Genomic DNA, 8,915 nt, shown 5'->3' with positions numbered 1-8,915 from the left:
ATGAATCTCTCCTCGCTCTCCGTTCTCTTTCAGTATTCTCACTCCGTTTGGTGTTTGGCTGAGTTCTTTATCTCTTCATTTGATTTTCTAGGGTTTCAGAATTGTTGATTCTCTGTTTGGCTTAGTTTTTCGGATCTTTGCTGTGGAGGGACGGCGTGGTGCTTCTGCCTAGAGCGCCATCTTGCCAGCTTCCCTCTATGTCTACATTTTTTGAGTCCCTCCTTTTTGTTTTAATGTTGTCATCTTTTACATATTGACACCTGTTTCCCTATTTTCAGTGTTTTTGCTTTAATTTACTTTTGTGACTACCCTATCTGGGTTAACATTTAGTTGCTCTGTCCTGTGTTCTAGTCTTGGGTTGTTATCTGATGTTGCTGATTTTCTAACTGGAGGATTTCCTTTATTTGGTTTGGTTTTTGCAAATTCCCTAAACTTCTGCTTATCTGGAAATGCCCTAATTTCGCCATCATATTTGAGAGACAGTTTTGCTGCATATATAATTCTTGTCTGGCAGTTTTTCTCCTTCAAGTCTTTATATATGTCATCCCATTGCCTTCTTGCCCACTTGGTTTCTGCTGAGTTGTCCGGGCTTATCTTATTGACTCTCCTTTGTAGATGACTTTTCGTTTATCCCTAGCTGCTCTTAAAATTTTCTATCTTTGGTTTTGGCAAGTTTGATTATAATATGCCTTGGTAACTTTCTTTTAGGATCTACCTTATGTGGGGTTCTATGAGCATCCTGGATAGATATCTTGTCATCTTTCACAGTATCACAGAAGTTTTCTGCCAACAAGTCTTCAACAATTCTCTCTGTATTTTCTGTTATGCCCCCTGTTCTGGTACTCCAATCACTCGTAAGTTATTCCTCTTGATAGAGTCTCACATAATTCTTAGGGTTTCTTCATTTTCTAAAATCTTTTTATCTGATTTTTCCTCAAATAAGTTGGTGTCGAGTGCTTTATCTTCAATCTCACTAATTCTGACTTCCATTCTCTCAATTCTGCTCCTATGACTTTCTATTGAGTTGTCTAATTCTGAAATTTAATGTTAATCCTCTGGATTTCTGATTGCTGTCTATGGATTCTTGCAGCCTGTTAAATTTGTCATTATGCTCTACTATTAATTTTTTTAATTTCCTCTATTGCGAGTTCTGCATTTTGCTTAATTTCCTTCCTAATTTCTTGAAGAGTTCTATATATTAATCTTTTGTATTCTGCCTCTGGTAATTCCAAGAAATTTTCCTCCTCTGGAAAATTTCTAGATTCTTTATTTTGGGAGCTTGCTGAAGCCATCATTGATTGCCTCTTTATATGATATGATATTGACTGTTGTCTCCGAGCCATCAATAAGTTATTATATTTATTTATTTTATGTCTGCTTACTGTGTCCTAACTTCTTGTTTTGTTTTGGTATGCCCAAATAGGCTGCTCATATGAGCTAGTTTGATTATTGGCACCTTTGAAGCTCTAATGTCCTGTCACCACGTGGTTAGATCTGTTACTAGGTATGTGAGCTCAGGAGACTGCCCATTCTTCCTGTATGGATTCTCCTCAGGTGCCCAGGTAGATAGCCACGAAGTGTGTGGTGTATGCTCTCACTTATAGTCCTAGACAGGCATGGGTGACTGGTGTAGGCACAGGCATCTGGCTGCAGCAGGGGGACACACTCTGAGTAAGGTAGGGTGCTGACGGCCACCTCCGAGTGTCCAGGAGGAAGGCGTATCCCTGTTCCCTAGGGCACGTAGGTGGGTGGGTTTTGTAGCCGGACTATGAGCACCTAATGTTGTTGGCTATAAGAACTGGGGCGGACTTCTTATTCATGGGCCTCTCTCGCAGGTGGCTAGGTGGTGTGGGTGGAGCCAACAGTCCTCAGGCCCCTGATGTGGTTAGGTGAAGACCGTGCTTAATGGGTAGAGCAGTGTCAACTGTCAAGAACCTGCCACTTCACAGCTGATATAGTTGAAGTTAGAGTTCCGGTATATACCCTGTTGTACCGTGGTAATGAGGGCCTACGCTGTCGAGATGGGCGCACACAAGTCTATGCAGGGGGAAAGGTACTCAAAGTCCATGGATCCCTTATGCCTGTGCCTAGGCAAAGGAAGTGTGCCTACCCTGGGTTCCTGGCTTAGGGGAGCTGGCAGTTTATTTTTTCTGCTGTTTGTTAATTTGTTCACTCTCCAAGGCAGGGAGAATGGCTCCAGGAGTTTGACAGATCCTACTTCCGGTCCAGGAGAACTGGCAATTGCTGAAGCTGGTCCAAGATCCAGTGCAGAGCAGGGAGCAGGGAGGTAAATGGGAGAGAGGTTTTTCCCTAAGGCGCGTGTTTTTGATCTGCATGGTAGGCCGTATGCAATTACTTATCTTTCGCCGGATCGAGGGCTGCTTCTCACTGGTTCTGGGTGGCCATGTAGACTCTCTGGCACTGGGTCTCTCCTGGTGTGGAAAACGGGCCTCCAGAGCACAGCTGCTTGCCTGTCTCACCGCTCACCCATGAGCTGCTCAGGCCTGAAGGGCTCAGGCAGTCACCGGCTCAGGTCTGGCAACTCCTTGCTGCTTCCGAACCGTCTCTCCCTCCCCCACCACTCAGTCCGTTTCCTCAACTCTGTCTTTGATGTTCAGGGCTCCCAGATTGCCATATATAATCGAATCACTTGTTTTTTCGGGTCTTTGTTTTAAGAGAGTCCACTGTAAGTGTCTGACTACTCCGCCATCTTGGCTCCACCTCCTGAAGTCTAAGTCTTAAGTAGCTGTTATCCGAGTTGACTAAGGTATCTCAATAATTACTCGTTTTTACTCACATCAGTAGTTACAATAACTTGGTTTTATTCACCAACAGTAAAAATGTTTATATCATCACTATATGCTCCCTATTTTTTATAACAACTGCAATACTAAGTCAAAACAGCCATCATTATATGTACTTAAACCTAAAATAAATCATTTTAAGGCAACTTGCTGACATAAATCTTGAAAATGTGCATTTTCATAAAACATATATCATCTCTATGCTTTATGTTTTAAAATAAGAATGTTCTTATTAATAATTAATATAAAAACAGAAATTAAATTGACTGTCTTATAAATAAATAGCTTACCCAAGCAGATCAGCTATAGCAGCCTCATCAAAAATGAAAATATACAGGCTAAAAACTCCAGCCACTAACGATTGGCATGAGGCTACCACCCTGAAATAAAACAAAATACATACAAAGAGTTTAGATTCTTTGCACCAAACTTTAACCCATTCTGGGAAGACATTTAGCATTCTTAAGAAGTTATATCTAGAAGCATTTAAATAACATAGTGGAATACATCTAACAGCATAATATAAAATTGCCATTTAGAAATCCAAGGGCCACACTTTACTTTGGAATGAATAACAAAAATAATGCCTGTGACTGCAGTCCTCTGCTAGACAACCAAGGAATCACTTCTTGGTGAAGAGCTCTAAAGCAGAAGCATACGTAATAATGCAGTTGATGGAGTTTTCTACAGACAGATGGCAACTGATAAGCCCATTACCCAGCACCCTGCTCCCAGCTCCGTCTCCAACAGCGTCACTGCAGGCTGAGCTCCCTGCTCTTTAGGAAATCAGTTGGGAATGCTTCCAAATCTACTGGCCTTAACCACCTCCTTATCCTTAAAACAGAGCCCTGGTGGCACAGTGGTTAAGAGATTAGCTGCTAACCCAAAGATCAGCAGTTCGGCAGTTGAAATCCACCAGCTGCTCCTTGGAAATCCTATCGGACAGTTCTACCTTGTCCCATAGCGTCGCTAGGAATTGGAATCTACTCAACAGCAACGGGTTTGTTTGTTTTTTGGTACAGTTAAAACAATTCAGATGGATCATGAAATGAAGATGTATTACCTGGAAGATTTCAGTTTTAAAGGTACATCCACATGCATAATTTCATTTGATTTTTGTAACAAAGCCATGAGAAGCCTAGGGCAGCTATTATTAATCCTTCTTTAACAGTACTATGAAAGCCCCTATAAACAGAGAAATTGAGGCCTGTGTACAGAGAATCGGTTATTAAAAGGAGCACCCAAGTGAAAGCAAAATGTTCACAAGATCCAGGTCCAGTTTTCTTTTATAGAAAGAATAGGTTTAAATGAAAAACGTCAGTTTCTATGAACATATCCTGCTAATTAATAATTTAATGACTCAAATGATGCCCAAATTCTACAATGTGCCACTTAAAGATCTATATGTAGGTTACTGTGTATTTAGCCAGACAGTGAAATTTTTTATCCAACAATTTAGGGTCTCTCACATCTTGATTGAGTGTACAAGTAATGAAGTTTCTTTTCTCTTCATTAGAATAAAAGTTGAAAGGAATAGCAAAGCTTTCTCTCTAGAAGTTACTGGTGTGCAATACATATCTCTTTACAAAATGACCCCAAATCTTTAAAAATAAGTGAAATATATCAACCAAAATAAAGCTTGATGTTAGAAACTCTCATGGTACCATGAAAAACCAATATATTTGATCTAATAGATGATATGCTTCCAAATAGATGAGTGTAATCATATTAAATCAAATGTTATTTTAAAGTCTCAAAAAATCTCACTAATTTAAAGGTATTGATCCCTTGTAATATCAATGGATCATTGTGAAGTGTCAATAATTAGCCAAATTTATATGACTTACAAATCTGGAATTTTCATACCAAGCACAGCTGTATTCCATTTGGTATAGCAAGAGAAAAAAATGTATACTCCTTGATAAGTAAATGAAACACTCCATCTAAGTAATCCTATAGCCAGCTTTCCGTTGCTATTCAAAAATTGTATGAGAGGGGAAAAAAAAGCATAGCCTCTCTAACTAACCAGTTTTAGTGTTCAATAACCTTAAGTCCAAAAGTTTCCCTTCAGAAGTCTCTTTGTTCCTGATACTCAGGCCTCAAATTCTCTTTTCTGTTGACAAGTTATATGGTAAACGGGATGGATTACAAGCCCTCAGCTGATGGAAATGGCATATAATTCATTAAAACTAAAAACCTGCTGCCGTTGAGTCAATTCCAACTCACAGCGACCCTATAGGACAGAGTAGGACTGCCCCATAGGGTTTCCAAGGAACAGGTGGTGGATTCAAACTGCCAACCTTTTGATTAGCAGCCAAGCTCTTAATCACTGTGCCACCAGGGCTCCTATAATTCATTAGAGGACAGTTAAATGTAACATGGACCAAACAGCTCCCATTATAAGGAACAGGAGAAGCAGACACCCTTTGCTTACATACTATCCTATATTAAAAGTCTACACTTTGACACTTCTCTGTTAGTAAAAATTTCCTATCTTATTCTTTAAAATTAGATTCCTGACAAAATGAAATATAAATTCACTAGTGTCTAAAAACAAATAACAAAAGGCTGCCCAAGATAAAATAATTCAGTTTTTTTTCAAAGAAGATTATAAAGCAGTGTGTATGCTTACAAAAAGACACTGGTTTTCTAGGAAATAATTAGTGACCATTTTTAGAACAGCTATTTAAAGTTACTGATTTGATCATTCACAAATAGTCTAAGTATTACCAATAGAAATGATACAGCTCAAAATAAACAGGAGAGTTAAATTTTAGAGCAGTAGATTTAAAATTAGTAGTATTTCAACACGATAGAACTTTCTAAGTTATATGACAGCAACTGGATAAAAATAACTAAGAAAATTTTAAAAATTTAAGATTATATTTTTATATGTAATCTACAAGTATGTAAGTTTTCAGAAAATCAACAATTAAACACTACAGTTTCTCACTTATATTTAATCTGTTAGCCCTTGAGTGTATATTTTCTCGTGAGGTTTTTCCTCCTCTCTTTTTTCTGTTAGGTGGATTAGACTGCTCATTGTTCAGAGACATTTTCCTGATTACTAGGAAGAACTATGTGTGTTGTATTGATCCGCCTGTTTCAAGACTGGAGGCTAGGTTTCAAGATACAAATGTGTACTTTGCTCAAATAATAGCCAATTTTTTCCCTTTTTGCATTTTCCACCTCACAGTTGGAGTGGGAAGCAAGGGTAACTCTAAATAAACTTTGAGAAAGACAGAGGCAAAGACAGAGAGAACACATCATTTGAATAGCTAAATGAATTTTACATAATCCCAGGATCCTTTTTCAAATGGGAACTCAGTTTCCCAAATGATAATTCCCTGCAGCGTAGAATGGCAGTGAGAAGACTAAATAACGTAAAGCATTTTTTAATTTCATTGTTTTGTTTTCATCTGCCTTTCTATACCCTCCCTATGTCTTTGACTTGCAGCTACCCATGCAAAAGATGTGGAGTGAATCAGGAAGGCCGAAGAAGAATTGACGCCTTTGAATTATGGTGTTGGTGAAGAATATTGAATACACTATTGACTGCTAAAACAAAGAACAAATCTGTCTTGGAAGAAGTACAGCCAGAATGCTCCTTAGCAGAGAGGATGACAAGACTTCGTCTCACATATTTTGTACGTTTTATCAGGAGGGACCAGTCACTGGAGAAGGACATCACGCTTGGTGGAGGGTCAGCGAAAAAGAAGATGACCCTCAACAAGATGGACTGACACAGTGGCTACAACAATGGGCTCAATCATAACAACAATCTTGAGGATGGCCCAGGACTGGGCAGTGTTACGTTCTATTGTACATAGGGTCACTATGAGTCAGAACCAACTCAGCATCACTTAACAACAGCAAGATTTAAAACCCTTTGGCTTACCCCAATCACAGTGAGAAAGAAATGGAGAGCTTAAATTAGTAGCAGAGACTGCATGTCCATCCCCCCCGCCCCACTCTTCCTTCTCTTTTCCACCATTCCATCTATCTTTGTATGTCAGAAAGAGTTTAACACAAATAATGGTTAGTACCTTTAGTATGGTACATTTCAACAATACAATGTGTGCTGTTCTTAAGACAAGAAAACATACCTCTCATTTTTCAAACATATGTGAAGAAATTATTCTTGCTTTTTGGGTAAGAAGAATTGTAGCATGTGTGAACCCGACAAGTCAGTATAAGGTGCACAAGAAAATAACTAAAGTCTTATTCACATTATGACTTATAAAAGTGGATGCCTGAAAGGTAGAAACAGGCTAAATGTTCATCAGAAGATGGATCGATAAACAAAATATGGTACATACATAAATGGAAAATCACTTAGCCCTAAAGAGAAATGAAGTCATGATACTTACTACGACACAGATAAGCCTTGAAAACATTATACTGAGTGAAATAAGTCAGTAACAGAAAAGACAAATATTGTGCGATCTCACTTATATGAAATATCTAGAACAGTCAAGTATACAGAGATCAAAGTTTCTTAGTGGCTACCACAGGTCGGGGGGTTGGCGCAGAAAAGGAAGACACAATGCTTAGGGAACACTCAGGGTCTTTTAAGGATGATGGAAAAATTCAGGAATGGTTAATGATGATGTGATGGTTGAACAACATGATGAACCTATTCAATGTCATTGAACTGTACATGTGAAGACTGTGAAAAAGGCACATGTTTCGTTACCCAAACATTTACCACAAAGAAAAAATAAGTGGATGCCTACAAAACAATTTGACTCAAACAAAGATAGAGGATTTCAGGTCAAATATGATCTTTCTCAAATACTTAGATATTTGACAGAAGTTAATTCTAAAAGGAAAAGTCAATGAAAAACAATTATAGCAATATTAAAGACTTGCTGAATTCATTTTATACTTAACATTAACTTCAACAAAATAACAACAAAACATATTCCCATAGCTGCTACCATTCACTTAGGTTTGCAAATGCACAGCGATGTCTGAGGACGTGAAATGCTTTAAAGGAGGTAAAGCAGTCATCAGAGTCATTTTGTGTTTAAAACCTTGTGAGAGATTAATGATTTGCAGAAAAAAAAAAGTGTAGCCAATTTATCAAAAAACTCCAGCAGATTTCTATATCCTTAGATATTTTGTTCTTTTTCCATTAAAAAAAAAATCTAAAAAGCAATTTTTAACTTTAGAATTACATAGCAAAAGAATACATTCTGGAGGGCTCTGAATTGTAATGAAAAGTGTATTAAAAGAGCTACAGATGCACTGATCATGTCTTGTGTTCTCTGGTGTGCACAGTTTAACTGCCCTAAGCCAGTCAATACTATACATAGGCTACTCAGAACGCCAAGGAATGTTTTCTTCTGTTATCACTTGCAAAGAACATGTTTTTATCTTAAATATTTCAGAAAAAAAGACAAAACAGTAGGCTTAAACAGATAGCTGGTGTCTAACTTTAACCTTCCCACACTTCCCTAGAAAGTTAAATAATTTCATCGTAACACCTTTCAATATGAGAATTTAAAAAAATGTCCTGTGTAACATCTATCTACTTCTTTCCTTTTACTCCTAAGGTCAAATAATAACATGTGATCTTAAAATTTGTTACATCCTCAGTGAAAAATGCTCTTTTGATATATTTTAGACAGGTACTTTATGTTACAAAACTCGTTTTTTTGTTTTATTAATCAGTTACATTTTTATATGCTTTACCTTGAGTTCCATTCAATCTTCTTTTCCAAGCTGAGACTATTAAAATCTGGTGAAACTTTTGCTGAAAACCAAGAACTCACAAAGTGGAAAAGAAGCTGACAGGTGACAAAGCTGGCAAATATAGTGCCTAGTATTTTAGTGATGGCATCCATTATTTCTTCAGTCTGTTAAAAGAAATGATAGATACAAATTGTTTCCTCATGATAAATCTACGTTAAAAATTGCTTACATTTTAAAGAGTATGCAGGTTTTTTTAGTAATTTTTAAACATTAATACAGAGAGACTATAAGAATTTTAAGCCTTTTGTGTTTCTTCACCTTTACCAGCTATTTGTCATGAATCTTACATTTGTATTTAAAATAAAAGAGGGGGAAAAATCTATTATCTTAAAGATTTAAATGTTATAAATTTTA

At 37.4% G+C, this 8,915-nt stretch overlaps 1 long non-coding RNA gene across 1 annotated transcript in view; it reads right to left on the bottom strand.

The window, feature by feature from the left end:
• The window catches only part of LOC101349810 (uncharacterized), a 41,023-nt gene extending 32,378 nt beyond the window's left edge, over positions 1 to 8,645 (bottom strand). Inside the window, exons 1-2 of the long non-coding RNA XR_002824475.1 lie at positions 8,502 to 8,645; positions 3,095 to 3,184 (exon numbers count right to left, since the gene is read on the bottom strand). This is a non-coding gene — a long non-coding RNA (uncharacterized LOC101349810). The remainder of the gene's footprint in view (positions 1 to 3,094; positions 3,185 to 8,501) is intronic.
• Between the last annotated feature and the right edge of the window lie 270 nt (positions 8,646 to 8,915).

The sequence above is a fragment of the Trichechus manatus genome, unplaced genomic scaffold (assembly GCF_000243295.1).
Source record: "Trichechus manatus latirostris isolate Lorelei unplaced genomic scaffold, TriManLat1.0 scaffold00058, whole genome shotgun sequence".
Taxonomy (NCBI): domain Eukaryota; kingdom Metazoa; phylum Chordata; class Mammalia; order Sirenia; family Trichechidae; genus Trichechus; species Trichechus manatus.
The sequence above is the reverse complement of the archived record's forward strand: the minus strand, read 5'-3'. Positions and strand labels throughout refer to the sequence as shown.